Source organism: Podarcis cretensis (genome assembly GCF_951804945.1).
Source record: "Podarcis cretensis genome assembly, chromosome: 10".
In the NCBI taxonomy this organism is placed as follows: domain Eukaryota; kingdom Metazoa; phylum Chordata; class Lepidosauria; order Squamata; family Lacertidae; genus Podarcis; species Podarcis cretensis.
The window spans coordinates 73689668-73700221 of NC_137179.1; the positions used below are offsets into that span (position 1 = coordinate 73689668).

Genomic DNA, 10554 nt, shown 5'->3' on the forward strand with positions numbered 1-10554 from the left:
AACCTGAAGCACCACTTTAGCTAATGGGACCTCCTGCTGCCGCCGGAGCACGATTTCTGTTCTCATCCTGAAGCAAAGTTCTTAACCTGAGGTAATATTTCTGGATTAGCGGAGTCTGTAACTTGAAGCGTATGTAACCCGAGGTACCACTGTACTCACAAGTAATTTAACTGAGGCAAAAGGCGGTTCTAATAACTAAGTATAAAAGATATTGGTCAGCTGAAAAAACTGAAGCCATTTAAAACTAAAGCATAGATATTTCAGTGTGGAAAATGAATTGTGAGGATTTTCTCTCTCCTCATCAGCTCACTTACAAATCCTCATCAAATCACATATTTATGCACACAAGAAAGTCAGTCCAAATGTCAGTCATTTTCCATATGTGAACTCAACCAGAAAGGTCAGACTGATATACAAGTATCTCTTTACCCTCAGTATCTGACTATTTTCAATGAAACATTGGCACCCTGTTAAGGTATTTGGCCTCTCTTGTTTACATCTGGCAAATGATAAGAATACCTCTCTTCTTCAGGGGAAAACCCAGAAAATTAAACAAACTGATTAGAGACAGTGTGGCCAAAGCAAGCAGAGAAACAATGTATCTGTTGCTCTAAATAATAATAAAGACTCACTTTTTAAATACCGGGTCATGGAACTTAATAGACAGCAAAATGACCTCCAGAGAATGGGAGAGGTTTGCTGCAAGCAAGGTAACAAAAGTCAAGAAAACAAATAATAATCTGATTTGGAGAAAATAAAAGACAGGTTTTGGCAAGCAGGGTTGTGAACATTGGACTAACACTTGCATTTTTTACAACTAATTCAAACTGAGGGTGTGTAGAAGTTTGACTTCTTTCAGCTAACCATGGTTATTACTAACCAGTTTGTTAGTCTAAAACAGCATGAGACCACAATCCCAAGGTGATCTGCGAATTCACTCTTTGTATCTTCACCGATTCTGATTTTACAGCAGTGGTCATAGGCATAAGACTATGCAAATGTTTACATGTTCAGTTTCTAGGTAAAATGTGGGATAAATTCTCATCCAGTTTTGAGAAGCTTTCCTGTTCAACTGCCTGGAGGTGACCCTATCACAAGAGAGTAGCTGTCTGTTCTTGTAAATAATCAATAGAAATCATTTTCACATTTTCACTGGTCATAGAGCAAATTTTCCCCCCTAACATCTTATACACAGGGTAATAATAATAATAATAATAATAATAATAATAATAATAATAATTTATTATTTATACCTTCACCGCCTTCACTGGTTCTGATTTAAAAGAGAGGTAGAGCTGGGTATCATCCGCATACTGATGAACACCCAGCCCAAACCTCCTGATGATCTCTCCCAGCGGCTGCATGTAAATGTTGAAAAGCATGGGGGAGAGGACAGAACCCTGAGGCACCCCACAAGTGAGAGCCCAGGGGTCTGAACACTCATCCCCCACCACCACTTTCTGAACACGGCCCAGGAGGAAGGAGCGGAACCACTGTATGACAATGCAGAGTTACAGTCACTTCCTACAGAACCATTAAACTAAACACATTGAATAACTAAAGCTGAGGAGGGAAACAAAATCACTTTTTAGTTCTTAAGCTTCTGAGACCCATTGCCAAAAAAATTTCATATATCAGGATGGTTTTGAGTGCAGGAGATTAGTTGCAAAGTCTCAGCCCTGGCAGATGTTTTTGACTGTTCATTAGAGCTGTCTCTTTTACACTACTATTTTGTTTTTGTTTTTTCTTTTGAGGGGATATATTTAACAAAATCAAAACGTATATTTAATTTCTATATTACAAGTAGTTTCCCCTTGCATATATTAATAGAATGTTAAACAAAGGCTGTATATCAGCAAACAATTCCTTCCAACAATTTTTAAATGGGAAAGGTGTGAAATCCAATGAGAATTTATAGAAATGCATTTGTAGAAATGCATACTTTAGAAGGCTGACACACTTTCCCTAGCATATTAGATTTACAACACATGCCAAATCACGGTTTATTATTTACACTCTAGGATTTCTGATGCACATTCTAGAATATCTATGCCTGATGTTTAGAATCATAAATGTATTTTATTTGGTGTAGCTGTTGCTTCAGATAGTTTCTTGTTGATATCATAATGACAAAATACTTCAGAATTACTTTAAATTCTAACAGCAGATTGCCTGGTCTATTTGGGCTATCTGGTACCACGTTAATTAGAGTAGGGGATTGTTGCTAACAGAGAATTCTATAGAAAACTCATGCCGGCAAAAGGAAAGGAATATAGCATACATAAGTAATGATGATTTGGAAAGGTCAAAATTACAGACAGAGGTATGTGTTCATTTCATTTCAGTCATGTTTTTCACATGCTCCTTGACAGCCATTTATCTATATCTTTGTATTATTAAAATATTTGTTCATATTATAGATCTATCATTTTATTCTATACATATTGGTGTGTATGGGGTTGTTTGGGGTGGCTTGGTAACTCTGGTGGCAGACACATGTGCTTCTTCAAGGGTAGTTTGTTGGGATTAATTGGGATTAAGGGATTTTCTGAGGACAGTGGAGGGGGTGGGTGTTCTGTCCGGTTGGTGTGGCGGCATTCACCCTTCTTCTAGGAAATGCTCTGTGGCAAGGGGGAGAAAAAATTGGGGGGGGGGGGTGAGGAGGGTCAGTCGGGAGAAGTGAGGGGTGTTGGAGGATATGGGATGCTGGCAGCTTCTCCCTCCCTCTCACTTTCGAGACCTACCTGGTTCAAGCAAAATCTATCCAACTGAAATTCGGCTTGATGTGGTCTGCGCTCTGTTACTGTTACCTTCAGTTACAAAGTCAAAATCTCCAGTTTAAGAGGGCACAGTGTTTACTAGTTCCCTGCAAAGGAAGCCAGTAAAATGGTCTAATTCTGTGCCAGAAAACATTCAGTTCCACATCCCTGTAAACAGTGTTCCGTGTGATCTGGCAGCAGAGAATGACGGAGGGGAAGAAAGCCTATTTTTCAGCAGTGAGAGATGTCCATTTCTTTCATATTCAAATAATGAATCCTAATGATTAATGACTTTAGACAGCAAGGCAGTAATCCTGAAACAAGAGAGTGTGGTGCAGTGGTTTGAGAATTGGACGAGGATTGGACTTGGGAGACTAGGGTTCAAATCCCTGCTTAGCCATGAAGTTCTCTGGGTGACCTTGGAATCAGTGACAGCTTGCCTACTTCACACAGCCTACTTCACAGGGATGTTGTGAGGATAAAATGGGGGGGGGGGGGGGGAGAGTATCTATCTATCTATCATCTATCCATATCCTGCTATTTCCCTCTTCCTCCTGACGTGAAAGCTAACTTAATCATCCTCCAATGTATACTGAATAAACCTGTGGTGCTTCTTTTTCTGAACTATTTCCAAACTTTTCACTGTAAGAACATTTCACACTGTTGCCATTCACGTCCGAAGCATCAAAACATGGAATTACTTATCAAAGCTTCTTTGGGGAAAATCTTCACTCTTCCAAAGCTAATTCAACCCTTCCTTCCTCTGCTTCAGTTGCTGCAATTTATTTTTCCCATTCAGCTAAAACAATTCTTCTCTTAGTACCCGTGCGGCTAATAGCTATTAGTAGTTGGTAACTAGGTTGCTATTGACAAGTCACGATTTCTAATGGGCATCCGCTTTTATCAGTGCTTACTTCTCTTCACCTGGTGCTGATGCCTAGGATTTCTGTAAGAAACTAAAAAATTAAAGAGCAGACTGGTCTTCCCACACATGTCCTACGTGAACACACGCACTGGGAGATCTAGACCATGCCCACCAGCCCCACCTCTGCCTTCACACATGCACAGGCTCTGTACACGTGACGGGCACACTTGTAAAACATGGGTGAAGTCTTATGGACAGTTTGTATGCATGTGGGCACTTTTCAAAAGCAGTGAGAAACGAGCATAGGCAGGGCTAGCAAGTAAAAAACAACAACTTGTTCTCTCTATGCACAAGTAAGATATGGCATATGGATAATGGCATGAGACCTCAAAATGTATTCGGTACTGCATGCATCTCTTTCCAACAATAAATCATACACAGCAGATTTCTCAAGGGTATATTATGAATACCCCCACAATTACGAGATGGAAACATTAGATGAACACAGATCGGTTTGATTAAATTGCTAGAAGTGTATTTCCTTCAGAATTCCAGTGACACTTTAAAGAGAAGTAGTCATTAGCAGAAAGAAATTACTTTATTTTAATTAAAGTAAAGCTTCGTAAACAATCCAAGCAATTGGAAAATGCATGAGCTCCAATGACAATAAATTTATAGGCTCAATTGACAAGACTTTGCTTGTGCTTTGTCTCCCTTATTGAACATCCATCCGTCTTTTGATGTTCAGCTTTGACAAAATTAAAAATGTTCATATCCATTTAAATAAATGAGGCTTCCTCATCACGAAGTTGAAAACCACCTTATTTAAAGGGAAATCAGTACATTAAGTTTGCAATTGTATTTCTTACCTGGGACCAATCTTCACTGAAGTCAATGGGACCTGCTTCTGAGTAAATAGGTACAGAATTGCACTGTTGATGTAGGTGGAAGGAATTTGTGAGACTACAGCTCCCATCATCCCTTACCAATGGCCTTGTTGGCAGGGGCTGATGGGAACTGGAGGCCAATAACACCTGAAGGCCACAGGGGTCCCACCTATGTTCTGTGGTTTAGCTCTGTGTCTACGGTCACATATTGAGCCTGACCAGAGGTATGGTGATTAACCAAAAGAAACCAAATCATCACCCAAGAGCAAATTGATACATAAAAAGAATAAATCAGTAATGAAAAGAAAAACATTCAGGAATATTAGTAGGTATTATGATGACCCAACTCCAGAAGGCAATTTATATTATATCTGGCGTGGCAGCCCTGTCAAATAAAAAATACCAAACTGAAGCTAGTGACTCTGGAGGTATTCAGATGCCTTCTAAAGTGAAGCAGATCTTCCCCAAAGTGGTCTGAAGTTCAATGGGCTCGTCCCAGCTTCTAGATTCATTTATAGCTTTTAAATCATTGGGGCATCTGTGAAAACCACAAACCACTTAGAAGCCTATTCTGGCAATAAGCACTCTATATGAATAAATAAAGCATACCTTTCAGAGCTCACACTATCAGCTTTCAGAGGTTTTATTCCCAACCCAATTCCATGCTGTCTTCATGGTTGACCACTCTGTCTCAACTGACTTGTTGGGAGATAATAACGGATCCTCTGAAAACGGAATCCCACCTGCCAGCAAGCATCCAGGGACCTATGGGCTGGACCTCCCCACACACATGTTTTTGGAAGTGCATCCCCACTGCCAAAGTCGACAAAAGCAGTAGATCTGTTTAGCTGCATACAGCACCCCAACATTCCTGCCAAGGATCCAGTTGCCCCCAGGTGGGGAAGGCCTGTTATGCAGCCATTTTTAGAAGTGCAGCTCCTAATCCCTATTCCTGTGGGTCAGTGCATCTGGCTGTAAACCAGAAGGTTGGTGGTTCGAGCCCACCCAGGGACGGCTGTGGACAGGATTTCTGCATTGCAGGGGTTGGGCTAGAGGGCCCTTGCAGTCCCTTTCAACTCTATGATTCTATTATTCTCTTCCCAGGAAAGCAAATGTAAATTTCTTCATTGAGTTGCATGTGAAAAATGGCTGGGGGAGGGTTCAGCCTTCACACAGCCATTCTTCAGGGGCATGCAGTCTTTATTTTCCCTTTGGCTTGCCTAGGAAGGAAGATGTCTGAAGCTTTGGGAAACCAAGGCCAGGCTCTTGCTCGGATCTGCCTCAAAGCAAAGCTGGCCCAAAGCAGGCTGAAGTAAAGCAGCCCCCATCCAAAGCAATTTCCCCCCCCCGTATCTATGGGATCCAGCAGCAGCCCTAACATCCCCTTCACTGTGTCCAGAACAATGGCACAGAACTGATGTGAGGCTCTTAATCACTCTATCTAACCATTACCACATGAACTGTTCAGTTGCCATTCTTATTCATAACTCTTTCTCCATTTCCAGGAATCTTAGGTGCATTAGTTAGTCTAATTAAAAGGCAAGCCAACAAATGAAATCACCCTGCCCTCCCCGCGGTGCTCCATAAACCTGTATTTAAAAGAGTGCCAAATGATTTATCTCATCAGAAATCATCAGAGAGAACTATTAAGGAGGGACGTTCCTGCTTCTAGCTGAAGTCATCCGGAAAGCTGACAGCTGAAATAAAAATTATTCAGTGTGACAAATCATTGAGCAAGATCCAGCCACAGTTAACACTCTGATGCCCCATTGACTTCTAAGGGTTTAACTCTCTTCCACTAAAATCCAGTGGACTCTGAGGCCTTGTACATATTAACGTTCACTCCACTGCTGGTGTCTGAAGTGACACGTGGCATTAACTACAATCCATCTATATCAAGGGTCAACAAGGTTTACCTTGCCTAGTTTCAGATAAGGTTTAAACTTGGACTGCTTAGGTAAGTTTAGAACCATCAACAAGAATGGCTGCCAAATCCTGCAAATCATGCACCAACCTTCTAACTCGAAAAGTTAACAAAAACAGAGTTGTTATCCAACATTCAATAAATATCTTTGTCTTTCAGCTCAAGGAACAAGAGGTTCACTGCTGGTCTTGGCTTACTATGGGCCTTCCCATACTTTATAGTGGAATAGTTGCTGGTGGGTTCTCTTCCAGATTTTATGACGTGTTGCTACACGATATCAGCACCATATAAGCTAGTATTCTAGAATAATGTACTTAAATGTACTAAATGTATTAAAAAGCCCACTTTGTTTTTTTCCTGATGTTTGTGAAAGATCAGTTGTGGATCCTCAATATTTTCATTTGTGAGGCATGTGTACAAACATTGCTAGTTTCTTTGTAACTGCCACCTGAGCTGCTATCAGTCAAGCACAGGTAATACTATGTTATACTACCCTAGTATGGTAGAGAACAGTTTCCTATGCTTTCTCCAGTTCCTCAAATCCAGGTTTTACAGCATCTTGAACTTTGTGGCTGTTACCTTCTCAGAGCAGCTCTTTTATGTAATGTGTGAATAATGAGTAATGTGTGAATAGACTGCTAGATTATCTACCATGGTGTGTGGCGGTCATAACCATCACTGCAAATTCCAGGTGCTGGTGATACTCATCTAAAGTGGACCAGCCCCTTCTGTGTGTTATGTAACCATGCAGTCTATGCTGTGGGTGGACGGATCAGCCTCATTCCATCCAGTTTTGGTCTCACGGGTGCTCAACCATAAATCCAATTTTGAAAGAATGCACAAAAAGTATGCATCTAAAGAGCAAACATTATTGACATAAAATGGGCACTTTTTCAATGCATTTGTATACAAGTCATCTTGTATGGCACGCACACACACACACACACACACACACACATTTGTGTGTCTACTTTTTGTTTGCCAAGACTGCACTGAAAAATCCAGAGAAGTGTACAATTCCAACTGGAAGTTGAATTCCAGTCCACAAGCAAGTTTGGGGCAAAGCCTATAGGGACCATGATGACAACAAATGGATGCAAAATACAGAAATACAACAGAGACAACCAGCCCCACCCACCAAATATACAAGGTTGCATTTATAGACAGTAGCAGCACCCTCACTCATAGAATCACAGTTGCAAGGGCCCCAGGCTCATCTAGTCCAACCTCCCGCAGTGCGGGAATCTCCTGGTGCTCTCTCTCCAAACTTCAGCTCACATCGAAAGGTGGGGACAAGATTACAAACTCCCCACCCCTACAACTCTCTGCTCTCCCCAGAAGCATCCACAATCACTCCTTCCCGGTGTCCATAAAGGAAAAAGGAGTGGGGGTTCCCTCTGTGCTTCCCAGAAGTATGATCTGCAATGCCACTTCTTTGACATTCATGAACACAAAAATTCATTGATATAAACCAAATATGAAAATGCTGGCTGGAAATATTCAGAAGTGCTCTCTGTTTCGGTTCTCCCATTACAGTATGTGGGGATAATGCAAAGACTGATAAAACGGTTCCAGTGTAAACAGCCTTTTGAGTTGCCCCTTCAGAAATATGACTGTTGAAAGTGAAATAATCAAGATTTTGAAAACCAGATTAATAACCTGCAGGACTTGGAAGGGTTTTCTAGGCAAGATTTAACTATGCTGCCATGTCCAAGCCATAAGAAGATATGAATCTTGAGTTTCCAAAGCAGGGAATGGTTCTTTAGTATAAGCAGTGTAGTGTATATGTTTATTGGGTTAAAGCTTGGTTAAATAACTTTCATAAGCCTCAAGAATTAAGGACTAATAAAAATTAGTTACTTGTAGTCAGCATGCAGCCAAGTGGACAGTAAAGTGTATACGGTATACTTTATGGCGGACAGCCATGGCTGGCTTGAAACCAGCTTCTCTATACATCAATAAGCTGCAATTACATTTATTGCCTTATAAAGATGTATTCTTGTGTTTATTCTGAAAAGCTGAGAGCATAAGTACTATTGAAAGGCCTTTTAAAAAAAGCACATTGACCTCACAACCACCACCACCAATTCTGTGGCTTTAAGGCAGGCTGGGGAGAACCAAGATTAACAAGGTATACTGCAGGCAGCTTTTAATTCCGTGGGCACTTGGAAGATGACTTTCAAGTCTTAAAATTTGAATAATATCAAATTGTGGACCCTGGAGCTGATCTGCAGGAAATGAAAGCAGGTTTGCATGATGTGATGCCTTTAAGTCTGTGAATGAAAGACTTTGGCAAACATGAAATATAGCACAAGCAACTCTACAACTGTTCTGAAACATCTCACTTTATAGTGGGGAACCAAGCGCCATGTTTGTATCAGCATTCATATGGAGCTTTGGTGTGATCAAAGTGTTTCATATTCACCTTTTCTCTGGGTATTTCCCAGCCTTTACCGCTGGGCCCTGAAATCTATATATTATTATGAATTTGGTGGGAAGGCAGTAGGCTGTATGCAAGATACGTCTAACTGCTGGATTGAGCAAGTGTTAAAATATAAGCCAGGCTAGATTTCTGTGTTGAGGTGATCATCTGGTGATGGGCTGTTAAGGGAAACAAAGGGGATGGTCTCTGTGTGAGATGGCAAATGGGTAGGGCCCCTCCCCCAGCTCACAGTTAGTTAGAAGGACAAAGCCTGTGTTCAGTTGCAGTGATGTGGGCTAGAAGCCAAGCAGTAAGCATAGAGAGACTGCCATGCCAGATCTCCACTTGAATCCAAGGCTGTGGCTATGGGAGAAGCAAGACACTTTCTGGGTGTTAATGCTGTAAACCCCTCCATAATAGACTCAGGTTGTAAAGGTAAAGGACCCCTGACAGTTAAGTCTAGTCGCAGACGACTCTGGGACTGTGGTGCTCATCTTGCTTTACTGACCAAGGGAACCAACATTTGTCTGCAGACAGTTTTTCCAGGTCATGGGGCCAGCATGACTAAGCCGCTTCTTCAGGTTGTATATGTGTGTAAATAAACCATATAGCCTAAAGACACCACAATCTTTGCTGTGCCTCAGAGCATCAACCCTGGGTAATAGCCTGGAACCCCTAGAATTTTGCAACACTTGGAGACTGGGGTGGTATGCAACAATATATTTTTAACTGTTGCCCGATATACAGTGGTACCTCTGGTTACGTACTTATGTAATTCGTTCTGGAGGTCCGTTCTTAACCTGAAACTGTTCTTAACCTGAAGCACCACTTTAGCTAATGGGGCCTCCCGCTGCTGCCGCGTGATTTCTGTTCTCATCCTGAAGCAAAGTTCTTAACCCAAGGTACTATTTCTGGGTTAGCAGAATCTGTAACCTGAAGCATATGTAACCTGAACCGTATGTAACCCGAGGTTCCACTGTATGTCTGTATCATCATACATTTTACAGTAACTTTTATATTAGGGGTGGGTTAATACTTCTGGCTGGTGGACCACATCATTATCTCTCCACCAACACTTCCAGGCTGCCTACCTGTCAATCACCTGGTGTCAAGTGATCCATTTTTGCCTGCTCCAACAACCAGCTGGTTGTCATGACTTGCATAGCACAAAAAGAACAGCACACTGATTTTTTTTGCAAGCACCAACGATCATCTGATAGTTGATTCTGGCAAAGCACTGCACACACTTTTCCACTGGGCTTTCCAAGCACAAGCCTTATGATGCCAGGTATAGGACAGGTGGCAAAAACAACCTCACAGGCCAAATCAAGAGGGTAGGGGGGCCTAACTAGGCCTGAGGAACAAGGGTTCGCCAATACTATTTAATATTGTACACTGCTTTGAGATTTATTTTAATAACTGGCTTATAAATGCTTTTAAAGAAAATTACTTAAATAAATAATAAACTCATTCAGCAATCCTTACAACAGCAGCCGCCACCCACTAAAGCAAGGCCAAGGTGTTACCTCTTTTATTACAGATTAAGGGCTGAAGCTGAGGGCATGTCAAGTCTCTTATTGCACTCACAGCAGGAGGAAATAGGTTTATTAATAGGTTTGCGGCTTGCTGTCTCAAAGTCACTATATTACCCTAGTTCTTAATCTTAAATTAAGATTAAATTAAGCAACCTGCTATCA

The 10554-nt window shown here is 41.4% G+C and overlaps 1 long non-coding RNA gene across 2 annotated transcripts in view; it reads right to left on the reverse strand.

Moving 5' to 3' along the window:
• Positions 1-5274, reverse strand: part of LOC307225694 — a 34074-nt gene extending 28800 nt beyond the window's left edge. For both annotated transcript variants that reach the window (XR_013843135.1, XR_013843136.1), the window contains exon 1: positions 5121-5274. This is a non-coding gene — a long non-coding RNA (uncharacterized lncRNA). The remainder of the gene's footprint in view (positions 1-5120) is intronic.
• Positions 5275-10554: the final 5280 nt, after the last annotated feature.